Source organism: Malaclemys terrapin, chromosome 3 (genome assembly GCF_027887155.1).
Source record: "Malaclemys terrapin pileata isolate rMalTer1 chromosome 3, rMalTer1.hap1, whole genome shotgun sequence".
Classification (NCBI taxonomy): domain Eukaryota; kingdom Metazoa; phylum Chordata; order Testudines; family Emydidae; genus Malaclemys; species Malaclemys terrapin.
Genome location: NC_071507.1, coordinates 82,236,902 through 82,260,143, shown reverse-complemented (window position 1 = coordinate 82,260,143; position 23,242 = coordinate 82,236,902). Strand labels below are relative to the sequence as shown.

Here is a 23,242-nt window from a genome sequence, read left to right as displayed (position 1 = left end):
ATGTTTTTATACTGTAGTGTTTTTCTTACAGTATTCTTATATGTGAGATACTTAGAGGTTCCATTTTTTTCAATTGATTAAGGGGAGAAGAACTGAAAGTGGGTGAGAGAGGTGAAAGAGAAATGGGGAGAGAGACAGAGGACTTGGAGGAAAGAGCGTGTGAAGGGGAGATAAGAATACCTCCACTCATCTTCATGGTTGATGCCTGCAAGTTACTTGACCAACAGCTTAAGTGGCCTGCAATGGGACTCAAGAAAATCCATATCACAAACATGCAAGTATATGGAATATCCCAAATATATATACTGTTTTATTGACAAGGATGGGGATCAGGTAGCTATTTTAAGGCCACAAATGATACTGTATGAATGTAAAAAGAAGTTATCCATTTGGTGTGTATCCAAATTTTTGCTGAATGAACACATTAATAAATTGAGACTTAGAACTGTGTTCACATTGCATCAGCCCTTCTTTGATACACCACAAACAGCATAAGATAAGACATATGCCTGAAGTTTAGCTTAAAATAATTATGAGAAACCAGATTGTTATCTGGCTTCTCAGTTATAAGGCCAGTGTGAGTTAAAAAAGGACCATCTGCAGTCTGAGATAAGGCATGAGGTTTTCTCTCATTTGCTGCAGTATTTAAAAAAAAAGGTCACTCTATCAAGTTAGAACATTTGGCAGCAGTGAATACAAGGCATTTTTTATAAATTAATAAAACCTTTCTATCCAATCAAATCTCAGTCTCTGGAGATGTGAAATGGCCATCTAAGCTGTTTTTGGAAAGCTTGTGTTTTGGCATCAACAGCTTTGCATGGTGGATTATTTCACAGCTTTTATAAATTTTTGCATAGAAAAAAGCTTCATGATATGTTAGTTTTAAATTTGTGTTACCTGTAGATTATATATATGTGTACACACACATACACAAATATAGGTATAAAATCATATGGGAGAGACAAGGTGATTGAGGTAATATTTTCTTTAGTGTTGGATGGCTGTCATCAGTTTTTTTTTTTTAATAGTTCTTTTGAGTTTCTAACTTGATTTCCAGGTAAGTTTCCTGATTTTTTTTTCTTCCAGTGTGTGGGAGTATGTGTGATGTCCTGTCTGAGATGGTCACTTCTGCAATGTGTGAAGTGCAGGAAGAGGTTCCTCAGTTTTTCTGAAGTCCTCTGCAGAGTTGTTCAGCATATTTGGAGTTATATACATGGTCAACTTCTTTGGTCCAATAAAAGATATTACCTTACCCACCTTGTCTCTAAAATCCTAGGACCCACATACCTACAACATTGCATAAAATCATATAAAGTATTCCTTTACTATTCCTCATTTCTTTCTCTATTTTCACAAGCTCCACATCAGAGTCATTCTACTTTCTTCAAAAGGGGAGCTGGATGTCTCTTCAAGATGGCAGCCCAGCTTTCCAGGCTCCTTCAAGATTAAGCTAAAACCCGCATTTTGCCACACAAGTCTTTATCGTATAAAACATTCTCTCTATTCCCCCAACCATTTTTTGCTGCAAACCAATGCCCAACTTTCAGTGAGTCACTATAAACAGTGTAGTGGACTTGGTTTATGACAAAAGAAACACACAACCCAGCTGTTTAGAGTAACAGGTTTGAACCCTGTACCCAACTCAATCTTCAGAAGCTGTTAAAAATAATTTTTTTTAAAAAGGCTGAAGTCTTTTACAATATATTTCCAATCTAGGCAAGAAATTCAAGTGTTCCGGAATACAATTTAGAGATGCAGAGTCCAGGAAAAGTTCTTTGATAAGAAGACAGGATATTTGACTTGATTGAAAAAGAGACTTCCAAAATCTTTGAAGATATTGACAAAGTCAAATTTGAACCTAAAAGCCAGAAGGACCCAAGGCTCTGGCTTTTTTACTAAAGAAAGTGCAGACAATTTGTATTCCTTAAAAATTTCTCTTTACTATGCTTGTAATGCATGTTCTTAGAACAGATCAAAACGTTTGTGGGAGCATTTGCGGGTTTTTGCCCAAGTATAAAAGGCTTTTTCTGACCTAATGACTCAATATTCAGAGGTACAGATCATCCACAACTTACAATTAAGTTAATGGAAGTTTATCTGGATACAGAAACACCCTTTCATCCCTCCTAATGAAGGGAAGAAGTGTAGAAGGAGTCCCAGGCCATAGTCCCTCATGGGAGATGTAGTCTGGCCAGAGAGCCCAGCCCACAAGGGAGAAAAGGAGCATAAGGCACCCAAATTAAAACTCCCATGAGGCATCGCAACCCACGGTGCTGAGAGCCATTGAACCAAACTGTAAACCCCATATATACTGGAAACCACTTCAAGCCAGGGGATACGGCACCACCCCCCATGCTCTAGTTCTAGCATCTATGATCACAACACCATTTTGAACCTAAATATTTCAGGATTTGGCCAAAATCCAAAAACATTTTTGGTTTTCAGTTGAGTTTTTTGACAAAATATCAAAATTTTCCAAAGAAAGTAAACACTTCTTGTGAAAAATCAGTTTCAATGGGAAATTTTTGACCAGCTCTAATATCAGTCCCATACATACCAGCTAATGGTTGTAAATGTGTTATTTTATAATGCTAAAATTGTTCTTTATTAATGTTAATTAAAAAATTTAAAATGTATTATATGGTCACAGAACAAGTACCGCCTACTATTGAACTTCACAGTAATTTGCAGTAATAGAAATAAATTAGTGGGAATATTGAAAACTATATAAATCCATCTATAATTTTGGCTAAATTACAGCAGAAGAAAAAGTTAATAGTAATAGTTATCTGTTTGTTTGGAATTTTGCAAGACACAGAGAAGGACACATCCCTGACCTAGGGAGCTTACAATCGGAAGCCCAGATCTTCCCCCTCTGCTTCTACAAGTGGAAATGACTCTGCTCCAGCAGAGCTCTTCTACTGGTCATATAAGGAAAGGAGGGAATGCCACCTCTGCACATCATCCCTTCCAATCCTGCAATCTTATGGAAGCTCCTCTCTTGGAGCTTTGGAGGGTCAGTGATTCATGGGATTTTGGAGTGGAGCTGGGAAGAGTAGAGCAGGGCAACAATTATGCTCCTTGGCATTGTCCCCTACTAAGCCCACATATTTTCAAATAAAAATATGATGCTTTCAGCAGCACACTGGTCCCCTCTGTTGCAGATGGGTGGGGAATCTGGCTCAAAGATAGGGATTCTGCTCCTATTTATAGCAATGGCAAAATCTTCATTGACTTCAATGACAGTAACGTCTAATGGAGCTATCTGACATATCGGTGGATGTATGAGAATATTATAAGCTTGTGAAGGTCATGAATCTAAATGTCTTGGCAATAAAAATGAGCTAGAGGAATAAATGTGTATGGAAAATAATATGCTGATGCACATCTTCTTTAAAACATTAGCCAGCTGTATCTCCCGATGCACCATGGTATAATTAATGTCTTAATTGATTTGTCTAGCATTAAAGAAGAGGGATAAATTGAAAGACTCAGGCCCAGATCCCCAAAGGTATTTAAGTGCCTAACTGATTTCAGTGGGAGGTAGGCACCTAAATATCTTTGAAAATCTGGGCCTCAGCGATTTTCAAAAGATAATGGAGAAATCCTAATGAACTGTTGTGGCAGATGAAAGTGGGGTAGAAAAACATCTCAGCAAAGTTTAGTACAAAATAATAGAGGTGTCATACTCAACATCCACTGCATGTACTATAGGGGCAAGTAAGTGACAATAACAAGCTTTCCCAATGAGACATTATTTCTATATATAAACATCTAATGGATGTGGGTTTTACTGAAGTCTTAAGACATACCGTAGATGCAGTAATCAGAGTTTATTTTTAAAATTACAGATTCTCATCCTAAAATGTTCTATTAAACCCTAAATTAGTATTTCATGTCAGTGTAACAGAATTATAGTTCATCATAAAATGTGGCTAAAATGTTATTGACAGAAGGGGATTATTGATTCATTTGAAACCTACTGTACATACATACCAAGTCACGCAAAGCCTCCAGATTCTCTGCTTCCAACAATACAAACAGAGCAATTATTGAATACTACCACTGTTTGGGTTAGCATCTCACCTTTTAAAGTTTACTTTAGGGAAGCAGCAATCAATGTCTTTCTATATGGACCTGATTCTACACCATATTTCCCCCCTAAAATTTGCACCAATGGTAATAATGTCGGAAATACTAGCATAGACAATGTGCTTGTAGTTGCTGTTGTTCTAACGACCATGGCATCTAGATTGGCTTTGAGTAGGGTTAGGAAACATCGTGGTCAAAATGTTGATGGGTGCACACAGAATTCTGTGAACACAAATGTTTCTGTGTTGCTGCTACTGGTGGAGCTGCACCAGAGTTGGTGGGAGGAGGTCTAGCTCAATGAGAGTGCTCAAAGGAATGCTCCAGGAAGGGTATTTTGGCACCTTTGCTGTATGACACACAGAGTTAGTTCTTCATCGATTTCACCAGCTAAGATGGCCAGTAGGATCCTTCAGGTGACCACTCTGTTCTGGTTTACAAAAACCAGGACAAAGCACTAATTGCTTTAAAACTGATAGAGACAGTCTCTGAAACTAGGTAGGCCTGGTTCTTAAAAGTAACCATATGTCTTATTTATGTATAAAACCAGAGATTATGCTGTTCATTCGCATTATCGGACAATGGTGTATATATTCACAGCAGAGAACAGTGAATTAAATTTTTGGTAGGGTAGAATAGGAGACAGTTGGGGGGTAGAGGAAGGGAAAGAAGTAGTTGATAGCAAACTTTTATGCAGTCTTGTTTAAAGAGAGCGGGTGGTGGGGCTAATTCACTAGATGACTGCAAGATATGTTTGTACAACATGAAGGTCTTCTGATGAAATCATAACTACACGAGTGAAGCTTGAGTTGTTTTCTTTGTGATATAATAGAATCCTGATGTAAGTGTATAACCTTATTCAGTTTTCCAGCATAATGTTTATTTTATTTGATGGATAGCACACAGCGGTAAAATAAAAACATGTTTATGAATTTACTCAAACAAAATATCCCACGGTATTTGAAAAATTTGGGGATGCTTTCTGCTCTCTAAATTCAGAACTAAAATCACTAATGGGTTTTTGTCAATCAGTGTGACTTTTACATCTGTCAATAAACATACAGCTAATAGAATTTTAATTGTTTTTAGAAGGTTAATGAAACATTTTTACTTTTTTGTAAAAAAAGTCTATAAAAATAGAATATTGCATATTTTAAATTGTCATATGATTTTAACTAATGACGTTTTGGTCCAGAATGTTTTATTATTTTTGTATTAATTGCACCAATCATTGGTAGGTGAACCTCAAAGGTTTGGGTTTATATAAAAACCTAACATTTTGCATTGTTCTTCTAAACTTAAATAATTTAAACCTCATAAATATCCAAAATTGGACAAAATATTTGACACTTCTCCCACCAAAATAATAGCTAGTGTTAGGTGGTATTCCAACACTACTGGTTGGCTTTGATCACAGATGGAAACTAGAAGTGAAAAAAATTTATCCAAACATTTCAAAACCTTAAAAATTTAGTTTTAAAAATGCTTGAAGCTTTGGGGGCTATTCTTTTATCTGAATTGTTTCACCTATCACTAGGATCCATAAAGACATGCAATTAACTAGTTTTAATTCTCTAAATGTAACCAAAATGCTGCATTTTTTTCTCTTTTTGGTAATAGTTGGAATATAAAATCATGCCATCATTACCCGATTTAAAGAGAAAAAGCACAGATTGTGGGGTTAAAAGTTCTGAAGCAAAGTCGCTATACAAAATTATTAAAATACTTCACACTTTAAAAAAACTTTGAAAATCACAGCAGAAAGCAGTTGTTTAAGTAATGAAATATTTGCCAAGTAATTTCCTTTTCGAAGTGCATTGTGGTTTGTTTCCATTTCTTTCTAATTGCACAGATGGTTTAATGTAAGTGGTTAAAAAATATATAATTACAGTATTTTTTGATAATATATAATCTTGGAAGATATCCCCTGGTAGATATCCCCAATTATTTGTTTGGTGTGTCTGAATACACCGCTACCTCAATATAACGCTGTCCTCGGGAGCCAAAAAATCTTACCGCGTAATAGGTGAACCCGCGTTATATCGAACTTGCTTTGATCCGCCAGAGTGCGCAGCCCTGCCCCCCCGAAGCACTGCTTTACCATGTTATATCAGAATTCATGTTATATTGGGTCGCGTTATATCGGGTAGAGATGTACTTCGCTCCTAGGTGACATGTGAAACTTTACTTAATTAGGGGGTAAAGCCATATTTCTCTGAACCTGAAACACAAACTCAATGGTATTCCAAGTCCAAAGAGTACCAATGGCATGTCAGCCAACTGGGACAAGGGCAGTCTAGCCTAGAGGCCAGAGTGGTCGGCAGGCATCCTGGTTGGGGTCAGAGCCATAGTCAGTAGACAGAAGCCAGGACCAAGGATCAAACCAGAAGGCAGAAACCAGATATCAGACTTGACAGACACACTGGAGTCTTTAGTCAAAAAACAGAGCCAAGGGTCAAACTGGAGGCCAGGAACTGGATACCAGAGCCAAAGGTTGAGCTGGAGACCGTAGTCAGAGCCAATGGCCAAATTCGAGGTCAGGAACTGGAGCGAGCAGGGTATCAGGTAAGAACTTCAGTTGCTTAATGTAAGTAACCTTCTTTCACAGTTCCAAGCCAGCTCCTTCTTCTAGCTAGCACTTGGCCCAAAATGATCTCCCTTAGCTTTTTCTAAGGGTCATATTATAAATGCTTCTGGCTGTCTCTGGGGCCTCATTGCTGCCTTCTTTGTGTGATTCTGTGGCAATGCTGTCCTTCCTGGTCACACATGCCTTTAGGGAACACTCCTCAGATCCATGACTCAACTCCCACTCCAGCCTTGCATATGGCATGTGTTTGGGGCAGTGGTTTCTATTGATTCAGTTGTGTATTCCATAAAGGAGCTTAATTGCTTTTTACATTTTTCTTAAATAAACTGCAGTTGTTGTACCCACCAGCTTATAGATTCAAAGTCCAGAAGGAACCATGGTGATCATCTAGTCTGACTTCCTGTATAACACAGGCCAGAGAACTTCCTTGAAAAAATTCCTAGATTATATCTTTTAAACAGTCTTGAATTAAAAATTGCCAATGATAGAGAATCCACACTATTAACTGTTCCAATAGTTAATTACCTTCCCTGTAAAAATGTGCCCATTTCCAGTCTTAATTTGCCTAGCCTCCAGCCACTGTATCATTTTGTATCTTTCTCTGCTAAATTAAAAGCCCATTGTCAAATATTTGTTCCCTATGTAGGTATTTATAGACTGTAATCAAGTCACTCATTTGTCTTCTCTTTAAGATAAATAGATTGAGCTCTCTGAGTCTGTCACTGTAAGGCATGTTTTCTAATCCTTTAATATTTCTCATGGCTCTTCTGTGAATCCTCTCCAAGTTATTAACATCCTTCTTGAACTGCAGACACCAGACAGGACACCATATTCCAGCAGCAGTCACACCAGTGACAAATACAGAGGTAGAATAACCTCCTTATTCCTATTGGAGCGTCAACGAGTTTTCACCTAATCTCCAGCATAACAATACTTACTATATTGTAATGACATGTCAGGAATCAGGATCTGCAGCAGAGCTAGTCTCCAGTCAGTTTGATCAGTACAGCTGATTAGCCACACAACCTGGATTGGCTGCAGAGGCCAGCAGGCTGGCTCTTAAGCCAGCAGTAGCAGCAGCTTGTTGGCTTCTCAACACTCACACCCAGGGCTTAAATTCTATGGAGTATTTCCGGGAGCCCTCCACGACCTTCAGCCTCCCCCCAACATTCTGTAAAAACTCCAGGGGGGTTGAAAATATTTACCGAAGCTCCACGCTGGACAGCTCCAGCTCATACACATCACTGTGCCTGCTCCTGCATTACCTGGTTCCTACTGCTCCTGTCTTCCACTCAGTCTTGCCTCTGTCCTGCCTCTGCCTTGAACGGCTCCTTGCCCAATACCCTTCTCGCTCAAGGTCCTGCCCTCTGGTTTGACTCTTGGCTCTGGCTTCTGATTAGGGACTTTGGCTCACCCCTTGGTTCTGCTATTAGGTTTATGCCTTCCAGTTTGACCCATGGCTTTGGCTCCTGACTATGGCTCTGACCCCAATCATTAGGCCTGCTGCCTGGACCACCCTCATCCTAGTCAACTGACAAATTGAGAAGCCCTTAAAATTGAGGCTGGGGCTCTCCATGCTAGCATGGACCCTACTAAGGCCCCAGTGGAACTGACAGATGCCATCCAGAACCTGCAGGTGCAAGTAACTGCCCTGCAATCATAGAATGTGGCCCTGCGGGTGCAGGTTACTCTGCTGGCTCCTCCTACTCTGCCCCTCCTGAAGATGAAGATTCCGCTGCCCAACAAATTTGATGTTGATTGGGACAGGTTTCAGGGGTTCCTGAACCAACGTTGGCTCCTGTTCCTCCTATGCTCCCAACCATTCCCCATGGACCTGGCCCATCTGGGTCTCATCTTACGTTTGTTGACTGGGGAGGCCTTGACTTGGGCCTCTCTGCTCCTGGAACAGTCCGTCCCCCTCTTTTAACAGTTAGAGGAATTCATACAGGCTATGTCCATTATCTCTGGTGACCCCAACTGTGTGGACCACTGAAGCAACCCTTCAGACCTTAAAGCAGGGAGGCTGGCCTGTAGCCAAATACACTGCTGAATTTTGTTGTTTTGTTTGTGACACCAAGTGAAATGAGGCGGCACAGCACCACCATTTCTGCCTGGGGTTAAATGAGGAGATGAAGGATGAGCTTGTGTGGGTGAAGCCTCCATTAGGTTTGGACAATCTGATTGAATTGTGCATCAGAATTGACAATCACCTCACAGAGTGGCATCATGAGCATACCTTGATTTTTGAAAGCACCATTCCCCATGCCCCTAACACCTCAGATACACAGGGCTAGCATTAGGAGGTGGCAAGCAGGGCAATCGCCCAGGGCCCCAGTGCCACAGGGAGACCCATGAAGCTAAGTTCCATGTTTCAGCCCCACCACCTGGGGCTCAGGCTTCAGAGCCGCCGCCTGCAGCTCAGGCTTCAGTCAAGGCTCACAAGTGAAAAACAGGCTCCAGTATCACACTGAAATGTAAGTACACTATTTATATTCCAATCTATTTATTTTATAATTATATGGTAAAAATGAGAAAGTACGCAATTTTTAGAAATAGTGTGCTGTGACACCTTTGTATTTTTATAAGCAAGTAGTTTTTAAGTGAGGTGAAACCTGGGGTACACAAGACAAATCAGACTCCAGGTATAATAGCCTGGAAAGGTTGAGCGCTACTGGCCTAGAAGGACCAGGCAGGATAGAACTGTAGTCGGATGGCTCAGTTGAAGCTGGGCAATGAAGTCTCTCATCATGTGGAATCTGTCCTGGCAGAAGAATGTTTTGGCTGCAATAAACTTTGGAATCACTTCAATGAATTTTATAATTTGTGTTGGAACTAAAACAGACTTTTATGGTGCAGTGATAGTGTGGGTCTCTACCTAGATTTTTTGAGAGTATCAGTGACTCTGGGTCTGAATATACAGCCAGGTCATCAAGGACAGTATATTCGGAGCTAACAGATGGGGAGCAGGAGGAACTTCTGCATCTTGATGGAGCCAACGATGCTGAGTTAGGCTGGATGGCGAGCGCCAGTACCAAGTCTTTCATCTTGCTGTGGTACAGTACCATTGGTCCAGTCGACAATTGCTCCTTTGCTGGTACAGGGATCAGTCCCAGAATCCCATCTCTTCTGAGGTCAGCAGTTTTGGGACACTTAGCTCTCAGTACTGGTGGTATGGATCATAGAATCATAGAATATCAGGGTTGGAAGGGACCTCAGGAGGTCATCTAGTCAACCCCCTGCTCAAAGCAGGACCAACCCCAACTAAATCATCCCAGCCAGGGCTTTGTCAAGCCTGACCTGAAAAACCATTAAGGATGGAGATTCCACCACCTCCCTAAGTAACCCATTCCAGTGCTTCACCACCCTCCTAGTGAAAAAGTTTTTCCTAATAGCCAACCTAAACTTCCCCCACTGCAACTTCAGACCATTACTCCTTGTTCTGTCATCTGGTACCACTGAGAACAGTCTAGATCCACCCTCTTTGGAACCCCCTTTTAGGTAGTTGAAAGCAGCTATCAAATCTCCCCTCATTCTTCTCTTCTGCAGGCTAAATAATCCCAGTTCCCTCAGTCTCTCCTCATAAGTCATGTGCTCCAGCCCCCCAATCATTTTTGTTGCCCTCCGCTGGACTCTTCCCAATTTTTCCACATCCTTCTTGTAGTGTTGGGCCCAAAACTGGACACAGTATTCCAGATGAGGCCCCACCAATGCCAAATAGAGGGGAATGATCACATCCCTCGATCTGCTGGCAATGCTCCTACTTATACAGTCCAAAATGCTGTTAGCCTTCTTGGCAACAAAGGCACACTGTTGACTCATATCCAGCTTCTCGTCCACTGTAACCCCTAGGTCCTTTTCTGCAGAACTGCTGCCTAGCCTTTCGGTCCCTAGTCTTTAGCAGATACATACTCCCTGTGAGCGCCTGACACTCACATATTGGGGTGCAGAGTCTCACTAAATTTGGAGGTTATAGGGGAGGCAGTTCTCTTCTTAGAAGCCTTGGGATGGGGATTTCCCTGCTTCTTATGAGAGCGTTTGATCTCCCCCGCCGCCCCCCATCTTTGCCTGTTATAGTCCTTAGGTCTGGTATCTGATGGTCCAGAGCCAGAGTGTGTCAGACCAGGAGGGACACCCACTACGTGCCTCTGGCCAATGTGCAGGGAGGTCAGACTAGGGCTCATCAACCACTCCCTTAGGTGTCTTCAGAGCCAGAATTCACAAGATGGCTGGGTTTGGGGTAGAAAAGAATGAATGCAAAACAAAATATTGCACTGGAAGGGATGTATGACTCCCAAAGGCAACATACTCAACAGTTGTATAAATCACTCCCTGGGAAGACCTGTGGGGGCAGGCCATGCAGGACTTCAAGCCAGGGATCTTAGGCATATTAAGTACCCCAAAAGAAAGGGGTAACAGAGGAGGAATGGCCCTCTGATTCCAAAAACACTTATCTTACTAAGTTCTAAAACTATCTAACTACCTAGAAGAGAGTAGAACCATTTTCCAAAAAATTGATTTAGAAGCAGGAATGCTGAGGGGTTCTGTCTCAGACCATGGTCAGCAGAAAGGAAATAGGTCTGCACTGCCCCTTATGCCCTCGGTTTGGCACACGAGGAGGCATAAGGTGCAGGTATGGACCAATGGACACTGTTAGTGAAAAATCTTCTGGTCTCAGGCACATGGAGCTCATGCACACCCTCAGTGGAATACACATAGGTGATCACCACTCAAAGAAGCAGCAAAGAAACGATCACTAGTTGTTTGACAGCGACACAGGACTTTATATTCATTCTTTATAAATAAAGAGGACTGTATCAAAGACATACTTGACTCCAGCATCAATTTCTCTCCCTAAAGGAACAACTCACAAGACCCCAAATATTGGCTAACTGCTTGGATCAAAAGGGGTAACAGTATATTTGAGATAAACATGAGTAACAGATACGTCACTCTGACAGCATCATGTAAATATGTTTTATGAACACTAGTATGCCCAGTCTGCCTAAACAAAATTAATGCATTATATGCCATTCTGGACCTTGGGTGGTGAGAAATTGTTAGCAAACTAGTTCATATTTTAACATTAACTGAATGTTGCTGAAAATAACAGCTCATCTGATGCAAAATGTATTTTCCAGATAAGTAAAATATGCTCAGTGTTTCTTGGCAATAGCTCACTAGAGCCTAATCCACAACTTCCTGTCTATGTAATCAAAATCTCAAAGGAATATGGCCTCACTGTACCAGCTGGATTTAAGCTTTATCTTCAGATACTGTACCTCAGTATTTACATTTGGGTGTTTTGTTTGGAAAGAACGCTGCAGATTACAAAGCATTACAAAAATTTGACTCCTTTGATCTTGTAGATCAAAAATTTTAAATGGTCAAAGTGAAGACCAGATCTTCTGTTTGTAAAACAGTAATTTGCAAGACACTCGCAGTTGTCACATCTTAGTCAAATTTATCATATATTTAAATATAAAATATGTATAAATTATTTATGTATATATACACATTCCATCTCAAATCTAGGATGTGATTTTTGACCATGTTATGCATCTTCAAGTGATAATGTAAATAATATTATAGTAAGCTAAATTTAGTTTTCTTCTGTTTTCCCATACATATAATAATTCTAACTGTACATTTCCCCCCAATTCCTCATTACTAGTATGTTTTTATAAAAAATACAAGACTATTTGTTTTACCAATGGCTCTCACAAAAAGCTGCACACTAAAGCCATCATTTTAACTTTAAGCAACTTAGTGGATAAATTTTTTTAGAAACTTTTAATCAATCCTATCTCCCAAATTTAGATTGAGATCCTTTACATTTTGAAAATGTGTCTATACATTGCAAACTTTTCCATGGTTGACTAGAAAGAATATTAACAACTATCTTGAATTCACTACTTTTTACTGATGCAGAACCACTTAGAAACACTAAGGCCCAGGTCATGCTCTTCATTACGCGTATACAGAAAAATGGAATAATTCCATTGAAATTAATGTTGTTACTTAGGGATAATGGTGGTTTAACAACAGTCTGGCCCTAATTACTTAGAATATTTTATTCACCTGAATTCTATGAATATAACCATATGCTTTCTATATTGTATAGCCATACACCAATATTTTCCTTAAGTGTGTAAAAAAAGGTCCAACTAATAGTAGACTCATACCTCATTTGCTTCATGGTCATCTTCACCACATACCCTTTCATCATCTTTACTGATTCTGATTCTCCTTGTTGTGGCACAATCTGTCAACATTCTTTTAAAGTGCCAATATTGCATAAGCATGTTTGCACTTCAAAGATAACATACAAGGCAGCACTGGAAGCAAAATTTGCCTAACTTAGATCTTTGAGGCATCAGTGAAGTGCATGATTATTTTTAAAGTTTAATCATATTCCAGATTGAATCAATGAAAAGACATGCCAGATTAAGAGAATGCATAAATAGAAATACTGTGGTAAAAAGGGGGAAAGTCACAGAGGTTTTCCTAAATAGCTAACATGACAAGGAATATTCCATAATTGAGTGTTGTTACTGTATTTGGCCAGCTACTACTTGAGCTAGGAGGGCCAGATCAAAGTTCAAACCAGTAAAATTCCTAGTGTAATTCAGATGTAATATGACTAAGTGATTCAGGTTGAGGATCCAAGGAAAGGACTTCCAGATTTCTTTGAGAGTTCAATAATACGTGGGAAAGTAGTTCCCCTTAAAAGATACATAACCAAAGAACTGAGAGCACAGTGCCAGCTAGGATTAGGAAACAAAAGAAATTTAGAAGGAAATTACTACATGATGTCATTAACTTTGGTACTGCTGAAAGCACTGTTCACTATTGGTGAACTTCATCCTGCTACCTGACACACAGAGAAAAATTATTGCTGTTAAGAAAATGGAGAGTTTTTAATCAACAAGGATTCTTAGACATAATGGTCTAGTCCAGGGGTAGGCAACCTATGGCATGCGTGCCGAAGGCGGCACACGAGCTAATTTTCAGTGGCACTCACACTGCCCGGGTCCTGGCCACTGGTCCGGGCGGCTCTGCATTTTAATTTAATTTTAAATGAAGCTTCTTAAACATTTTAAAAACCTTATGTACTTTACATACAACAGTAGTTTAGTTATATATTATAGATTTATAGAAAGAGACCTTCTAAAAACGTTAAAATGTATGACTGGCACGCAAAACCTTAAATTAGAGTGAATAAATGAAGACTTGGCACACCACTTCTGAAAGGTTGCCGACCCCTGGTCTAGTCTGTGATCCCCTTGCTCCCAGCTGGTGATCTGTTACTCACTGATTTCAATTACACTACTCATGTGAAAAACTGCTCCTCAATTGGAGTGTAGAGGAAACAATGTATTTCATTATGACTATATCAAATTTAATGTAAAAAGCCACCGTTAATGCAACATAGATTCTCCCCTGAGTCTGAGTTCTGTCAGTGAAGAAGGCTGTGGGGAAATTCAGGGAACTGGAGGCAGCTCCCTGATCTTGTGGGTTGATTTATACCAGCTCCAGTATGAGCTAGAGAAGGCTGGGGGTTAATTTAACTTACACTAGGAGTGCATGGTCTCTGTGGGTATGTCTACACTGCAATAAAAGATCCGCAGCACAGCCACAGCTGGCCCAGGTCAGCTGATAGGGCTATACAATTGTAGGGTAGACATTTGGGCTCAGACTGGAGCCCAGGTTCTGAGATCCCAGTGTGGATCTCAGACTCCAGGCTGCAGCAGCAGCCCAAACATCTACACTGCTATTTTTAGCCCCCCAACCAAGCTGTGAGAAGTACTTTGGGGTGTGGGGGGGGAATAAACAAGTAGTGCTCAACTCCTGGATTCTTTTACTTCCCAGACATTGTTTCCTTTAAATAGATATTTTAAATTACTCTGTGACAGATGCTGTCTAGCCTAAATATTAGCATTTATTACATTTTAGCTATTGCTTTCTGCTTCTTGACACACTGATAGTCAATGGAATAAAATTAAATTTGTACTACAACATAAATAATGATGATAATGATAATAAAACCTAATTTGTGGGTAAGGTATTTTGTTGCTTTAACAAAATTAACTAAAAATATTCTGTAATTTACAAGTTTAGGCCAAAATGTACAAAAAAATCACAAGCTTATTTTTGGCTCAGGTTATTTCCTACTCAGGCAGAAGTTACTTCATAGAATTTGTCTGTTTCTCATTCTCTTCCCACTTAATTCTCTTACATATCCACTCATACCCCTATACAAATGGGCCATGGGCCAGACCTCTATATTGCTCTTGCTGGACATCAGGAGTGAAATTCCAGCCACACCAAAGTCAACAGCAGTTTTCCTGTTATTTGAATAGGACCAGAGTTTCACCCTAGAGCTTCTTCTTTAATCTCTTGCGGCATACAGTCCTAACCTGAAATCCTGAACATACTGGCCCAGCCTCCTTCCTAACAGATCTGGCCCTCTGACAAGTAATCTACTCCATTACATGTGCTTTTAATATTCTTTGATGACATTTGGTATCATAGGAGTAAAGAGAGTCTTCTAATTGAAACCCAGTTGTCTTCAGGACCTGCATAAGCTCGAAAGCTTGTGTCTCTCACCAACAGATGTTGGTCCAATAAAAAAAATATTAGCTCACCCACCTTGTCTCTCTAATATCCTGGGACTTACATGACTACAACAACATTGCATACTGCTTAACATGTAATTTAAAAACTCACACACGTTTAGAGTTCCCCTCTGAATTTGGCCCTATGATGGGGTATATAACCCCACTCTGGGCCCAAAAGGGATAAAAGGCAATACTGGGCCCAGGTAGCCGCGCCCCTCTGGGCCTGCCAAGAATGCTCTGGCTGTATGAGAGCATTAAAAGGCACTCAGAAGCCTACCCAAAGGGTGGTGGACAGGCTGTAGGAGAGGTGAATCCTTCTTTAGGAAGCCACACAGAAGATTGGGTCTGAGAGGTGACTAAAGAGCAGGTAAGCCTTTCAAGCAGTGCCTTCCAACCACAACCCCTTTGAGAGCCAGCAGGTCAAGCTCATTTGGACTCTTTGGGGAAGCTATTGACAGTTTGGACTATAGGGGCCATACTCCAAACTGAAGAAACACATAGGTAGAAGTAGCCCAGGGCAGCAGATTTAGACTCTGTGCAGAGAGGACAATGCTGTGTTGCTTCTCACAGGGACCTGGGCCCCCCCACCATGCCTCCTTTAAGAGCAAAGGCCCAGATGTGAGTGTAAGCCAAAACCTCCTGGCCTAGGGTCATGAACCAGACATCTCTATTCTAAAGGTAAATGATGTCACATAGGAAATAACAATGTGACATTAACAATGGTAGTAGCAAGTCAAGCTGGGGTTTGGTTAATTAATTGTGAGCAAACCTGCAGATGAATCAGTCTCCTGAGATTGGTATGGCATCATTATACATGAATAGGTATGGATATGGACAGATCTTGGTGTCTACTCTGCAGAAATAAAACAGCTAGAAACATGCCCCCCTGAGCATTTTCCTGTCATGGGGACATTATTGGGTGACAGTCACAATATCAGCATATACTCTTCCCAGCCTCCCATATAAAAGGGGGTTTGTCTAGAAGAAAGAAGGGCATGGCTGCAGCTTCCCTGGCTGCCAGGTCAGCACTTGGGGGCTGTTGGTAGCTGGCACAAAGTACAGCAATCCTGAGGCCACTTTACTTTATGCTGGGGATTGGAACATTGTAGAGGAGGCATAAAAGATGACTTAACAGTACATTTGCTTCGTCTCCCATACTGTGCTGAGCACAGCTCAGACGTGTCCCAGCAGCTGGACCAAGATGTTGTATACGACTATATGATATTCTTCTGGAAGGTTGGAATCATTTTCTGTTGATACTTTAATTTGACACAGAAGTTGTCTGTCTTTTCTTTTAATAATTTATCTGCTGTTTGCTAAGACCCAGATTTCTCTGAGCTGTTCCAAGGACTGTAAGATATGGGCTGTGATTTATTCCATCTCATATTCGTTGTATTTGGTCTAGCCTTATTTTAATTGCAGGACTTTTCTTTGTGATACATTCCTTAATAGCTACTGTTAAGATTTTAACTAGATGGTGTTTTGAAGTGTGTGTGTGTGTGTGTGTGTGTGTGTGTGTGTGTGTGTGTGTGTGTGTGTGTGTGTGTGTGTGTGTGTGTGTGAGAGAGAGAGAGAGAGAGAGCAAGCGCACGAGGGAGGGGGAAGGGACCCTCTCATATTATGTCACATTTTTATCAAACTGTGTTACGTTATTTTACAAGCTGTTGTAAAGACCAGAATTTTCCATCCCTTAGTCAATATAGTCTCTTATTTTCCAGCACATTTGTGGGTACTCTCTCTCTAGTTCCTTTAGTTAGTTTAGTCCTCTCTACAGCATTCCCCCTGTGATTGCTTCCCTCTCTCCAGCTTGCCAGGTGTGTGACTCCCCACTCTCCACAACTCCCTTTCCTGCAGGGACCCCAACAGATCCTATTCCTGCACCTCTAGCTTCTGTTAGCAACTTCCCTCCCTTTTGCCCAGTCAACCCTCTCCTTCCTCAATCCACTAGTGACCTGCCTCTCTATGGGTCAGGAGTCTTTGTAAGTGGACTTTCACTATAAAGCTGAACAGTTGTGTAGTCTAATGTATAGTATTCTCCTTCACCACTACAAAGTTAATATTTTTAAAACTACAACACTATTCAATAAAATAGCTAAACTTGTACGAAATACACTAAAGTACTTTATTATCAATGTGCTATGGAATGAGAAACTTCTACACATCCCTGATAGTAGCAATCACATTTAGCCATACTCATGTGGTATACAGCTGTGGCTTGCTGGAAACATATGTAATCTTGCAGAGTCCCTTGATTAAACTAAGTTGTCCTTGTATAGCTTTGTTAACTTATGGAAAGCTTTTTTTTAAAAAAAAATCACCCTCCACCTTTTCACAGCTGTCATGTGTGCTTAGAATAGTTTCATTGGCATAAACAAGTTTATCTTCTGCAGAATGTGAAGTCCTACACTAACTGAGCCACAATGTCAGTGCTTTCTACTAGAATCTGTAAAAGAAGCTTGTATTCTCCCACAAGTTTGTGTGCCTGATAGATGTAGAGCAGCATTTCTCGAACTGTGGGTTGGGACCCCAAAGTAGGTCACGACCCCATTTTAATGGGATTGCCAGGGCTCGCTTAGACTTGCTGGGGCCCAGGGCTGAAGCCCAAGCCCCACCGCCCGGGGCCAAAACCGAAGCTCGAGGGCTTCAGCCCTGGATGGCAGGGTTCAGGTTACAGCCCCCCTGTCTAGGGCCGAAGCCCTGGGGCTTCAGCTTTGCCCCCCCCTCCCCCCGCTTCCCACCCCCTCAGGGTAGCAGGGCTTGGGCGGGCTCAGGCTTCTGTCCCCCCCCCCCCCCCCACCCTCGGGTCATGTAGTAATTTTTGTTGTCAGAAGGAGGTCATTGTGCAATGAAATTTGAGAACCCCTGATGTAGAGAAACAGATGAGAACTACATACGCAAATAAAGATGCTTGGTAATGAATTAACAGAGAGAATCCCTCTTTCCCTGTGTCTCACTGAGGAAGTTCCAATTGGCTGGGTCATTCCAACTATTGGTTCACGGGGTCCAAGTCCCTGGCGCCATCAGCAGGACAGGGCCTGCAGTTCTGAAGGCTGCTCCCTCTAGTAGTTCAAGAAAGCACAAAGCCAAGATATTCAAAAGTAGCCAGCGAGTTTTGGATGCCCCGAGTTTTGGATGCCCAACTTCACATCTGTCTGGGGCCTGATTTCCAGTAAGTATTGAGGAACCAGGCCTTGAAAGTCAGGCTAGTCGTCCTTTTCAATGTTGGCCTACATTTAGCAAAATTCAGAGCATAGTACAGATTGTATTTATATGGTTACGCTTTGGATAGATCTCTGAATCCATTTAATAGTTGGGAATTGGACAGTTATGATTCTATAAGTGTGTACGGTGTTCTGTTATGCCTTTAATTTAAAGGCTCATTCCGTTAATTTTTGAATTGTTTTATTGATGTGTGGCATTCTAACTTTAGTAATGAGTGATATAAATTTTAAATAACTAAAGTCTTGTCTAAGTACTATCTTGATATTTTTTTAAAAAAAACTTTGCTGATAAAAGATTACTTTTATAAACTGCATTTTCTTTTGATTATTAATATATTTAAATGAAACTCTACTAACAAGATTTAAAGTATCTATTTGCATTTGACTACATTGGACAGAAGGACTTGGGCAGAAGTACACATCTAGTCTAGAGACACATTGGGCCAAATTCTGCTGTCACATGCATCAGAGAAGCCCCATTGAAGTCTATGGGATTGCATAGGTGGGAGGGAAGAATTTAGGCCAATGTCATGAGAAGAACATACTGAACCTTGAATGGCATGTCATATGCAAGTTTAATGGTAGGCCTCTTTCTTTTTAATGCAGCTGTCTTCTTTGGATTCAGCAAGGCAGAGGTGGTAGCATCTCTCTTGACCAAATTGCAACATAAGTTTTGGCTAAGACCCACATTTCCTAACAAAGATAGAGTACCATTACAAACTACCTTGTTTCAAAGACCTATGGGCTGCTGAAACAACTTCTTCTCCAGCTAAAGTAGTAGATATAAAAAGGCTGAGTTTGACAGATCTCAAATCATTGTGGATGAAGGATTGGAGACTTGGCATAAAAGACAGACCAGGTTGGGAGAAACATGTAATGGTCTCTCTCTCTCAGCCTTCTCTGGTTCATCAGCCAGTGTTAACAACTGAACTGGAACATGAAGCTCACGTTATTGGGAAAAACTAAGCTAGAGAAGGTTCTAGAATAGATGAATAGGTGCATAGAACTTATTACGTTCTCTCTGTTCCTTAAAAATCATGTTTTTGTAAGTCTGTATCTATCCTTGGCCATTCAGGTGACATTGGAATATCTGCACAAGAATTTTCCATATCATCTTGATGTCTCGCTGTTCCAAAATGGAGGAACCAGAACTACTGGTGCAGAAAACATTTTTGAAAGAGAAAGTAGCTAAGGACATAGAGGTGTGCAGTGATTGGGATAAAATACAATATGATTTTACAAAAGATAGATCATGCTAAATCAACCTGATCTCCTTCTTTGATAACTGATTTTTAGGGAAAAGAAATACAGTAGATCTAATCTACCTGGATATCAGTATGGAATTTGATACAGTTCCAAATGGGAAATTATTAGTTAAATTGGAGAAGATGGGGATTCATATTAGAATTGAAAGGTGGATGAAGAATTAGTTAAAGGGAAGACTACAATGAGTCATACTGAAAGGCGAGCAGTCAGGCTGGAGGGAGGTTACTAGTGGCAGAGATCCTGAGGGTGGGGGGATCACCTTCCTCTGCAGCATGAAGCATGGGTCACTTGCAGGTTTAAACTAGTGTAAATGGTGAATTCTCTGTAACATGAAGTCTTTAAATCATGATTTGAAGACTTCAGTAACTTAGCCAGAGGTTATGGAGTGGGTAAGTGAGGTTTTGTGGCCTGATATGTGCAGGAGGATAGACTAGATGATCATGATGGTCCCTTCCAGCCTTAGAGTCTAGAAGTCTATAATCTCTGTAAAAGGATTTTTACAACTCAGTGGCACTTTTTACTCTTTGAAGTTTAGTCTCTTGGGAAAGAAGTTTAAAGTAGATAGCAAGTGGACAAGTATCCCCCTCAGACACAAAGTATGTTTTTCTTTAAAGTGTTAAAGAGTAACTGTCTCAAAACTAATGAACCACGCATCCTTCTAGTTTTGACATGTTGGTAAATTAGTGCAGACAAAAAGAAAACTAAACTGGCTGCAGAGAGAGAAACCATTCTGAGTCAAAGACCTCTCTGGTGCAACTCAACTCACTTCAATGGGATCACAGATATTAATTTGGCCCCATGTCCTAAAACCACATAATTCAAGCTCTGACAAGCTACTGCAGTCTCAATGTGCAATGTGCTATTATGATATTGGAAAAAATGCAGTCTATAAAAGGATAACCTAAGATTGATTTAACACCAATCAAAGCCAAAATCAGTAAATAAAAATCTGAAAAAGAATTTTCCCTGACTTTACAAAAACTGGCTTGCTTGTGGGAAAATGACATGTAGTTGATGATTAAGTGAACAGTCACTGGTGACCGAGTACAGCAGAAGAATGGACTTTTCACATGGATTTCTTTTCTAAATTGAAATCTCCAGATGTGACCACCAGGAAAAATATACTGTGGTAGAAGCTAGTAAAGGATAATTCATTTTTTCAGACACATCCAGTTATCTGTAGCCAGTTCTGAATAGTATGGTGATTTTAGTGCTAACTTCAACTATCTGAGAAATCCACAAGCAAGTCTCCCAACTGGCAGCTGTACAGATAACTTCATGCATGCAGGTCAGCAGAAAGTTGATATGATGCTTTCTATGGCTCCTGTGCAGATCTATCTGTGAGAAGGGAGTCTGAGAACACAAAAGTGACAGGCTCCCTACACTCAGTTCACATGCTGTTAGCTGGACCTAGACCCAGTATAACACACAGTAGCCCAGAGCTGCAATTGCAGGGAAAGTCCAGCTCAACACCAAGCTGGAGTATGCTGTGTGGACAGAATCTTTGGGTAATTTAGCTGCTAAAATCTAAGACTCTGTCAGCATTTTCCAACTTCAGTTACTCAAAGGCTTATATAACTTGGCCATTCACCCATTTATTGCAGATCTGAAGTGGGTCCAAATAGTTTACAGTGTACCACTTTTCCTGTTGTATACTAGTTTGAATTAAACACAAAATTAATAATAAAAATCCACCTAACACCCTCTGTACCATAGGTTACATCATAAGCATCATAGTCATATTACAACTGAAGCACAGGCATATTCAAGAATGCAAAAAAACACACAGTGTATGGACTGGTGAGCCATCAAGTGTGATGACACCTGTCTCCATAATACATTCATCTACAGATACAACCTTTACATCTATTACAGAATTAGTCATAGCAATTATATCTGCACTTTAAGCCATACATTAGCAGGTAAATCTTTTTTGCCCCTTCAGATTATAAAATAAAGAAAGTAAAATCCGTGACCCTAATATTTCTCTAACTTTGTTCTAGCATTCAAATACTAGCACTTTTCTAGAAACATTGCTCAGAAAGTGATGTATTATTCCCATTTCAATGACGGGTAACTGAGGGATACAAAGCAAGTATGTAAATTGCCTGAGATCCCCCAGGAAGTCTGTGGCAGAGCTGGGAATAGGACAAAACCCAGATATCTGGAGTCCCAGTCTAGTTATTGCCAGAAAAAGAATATTTAAGTATTGATGCAAAGAGTATATGATGTGGTACAGTATAAAGGACGAGGCTAGCTATATAAGAATTGCAGTCATTTATTTGTATATAGAAAAAATGGAAAGCGTTAAACAATTACTCCATTAAATAGTCCAATAAATTCTATAGAAAGGATCAAACATAAAAATGAGACAATCCGTCAAAGATTAACCATAGACATTAGCAGTTTGTATTAATGTAGCACTTGCCAAATCAGGATCAAAACTCCATTGTGCTAGGCACCACAAAAACACTTACTTTAAAGGACAATTTTAATCCTTGAAAATAAGTCCAGAAACAACTTTAATGTCTGCTAATGCAAATTTCTCATACATTAAGAGCAGAGTAATCATAGATTAGGGTTTCTCAAACTTCAATGCACGGCGACCCCCTTCTGACAACAAAAATGATGACATGACCTCAGCAAGTCTAACGCCAGCCCTGGTGACCCCATTAAAACAGGGTCATGACCCACTTTGGGGTCTCGCCACACAGTTTGAGAACTGCTGCCGTAGATAAACTAGTGAAGGATAACATGGTTCCAGAATTATTAAAATGTACAATTCAGGTATTATTGAATTCATTAGTATTATTTTCATCCTGACACTAACCTAGACTTGCTGCACCCATCTTTTCATAATCTTTGAGTTTGTTATTATAACTAAGCTTTAGCTTTGCTGTAACAAATATTTGGTTGGTTTTATTTATTTTTTTAAACACTGCTCAGGCAAAATGTAACCAGATAAAGGGTGTGTGTGTGTTTTGTTTGTTTTACTGATAAACTCATTGTTGTGACAAAAGTGGATAAGTTGTCACAACATCTGACAAAGACATTTTGCAAGCATATTACTGGGTGACGGCAATATGGTTAGAACCAATTTTAAGGATATCTGTGCACGGAATCACCTCTTCCAAGAAATCCCTTCTCCCTCTGCTATTGCATCAGCTCATTACTGGAAACAAAATGGAGCTAGAACCCCCCTAAGATGCTCACTTTTTGTCTCTTTATTTTTAACCAATCTCTAAACCATTCAAAGGTCACTTCTTTTACAATGAGATTTCAAACAGTATTTCTCCTCCTGTAAAAGGAGGAAAGAAGAAAGGAGCATGAGAAATGGAAAACCTGCAAAGCAAGTATTCTAGAAAAGTATCTTCAGCTACAGTTCTTAATTTGGCATTTGCCGTAGATAACTAAGTAAAAGTTGTCATTTTTTAATTTCAGTATATTGCCTATAGTAAGTA

At 40.2% G+C, this 23,242-nt stretch overlaps 1 protein-coding gene across 1 annotated transcript in view; it reads right to left on the bottom strand.

Moving 5' to 3' along the window:
* Positions 1-23,242, bottom strand: part of WDR27 (WD repeat domain 27) — a 201,909-nt gene that overhangs the window by 53,620 nt on the left and 125,047 nt on the right. The gene's annotated exons all lie outside the window — the stretch shown is intronic.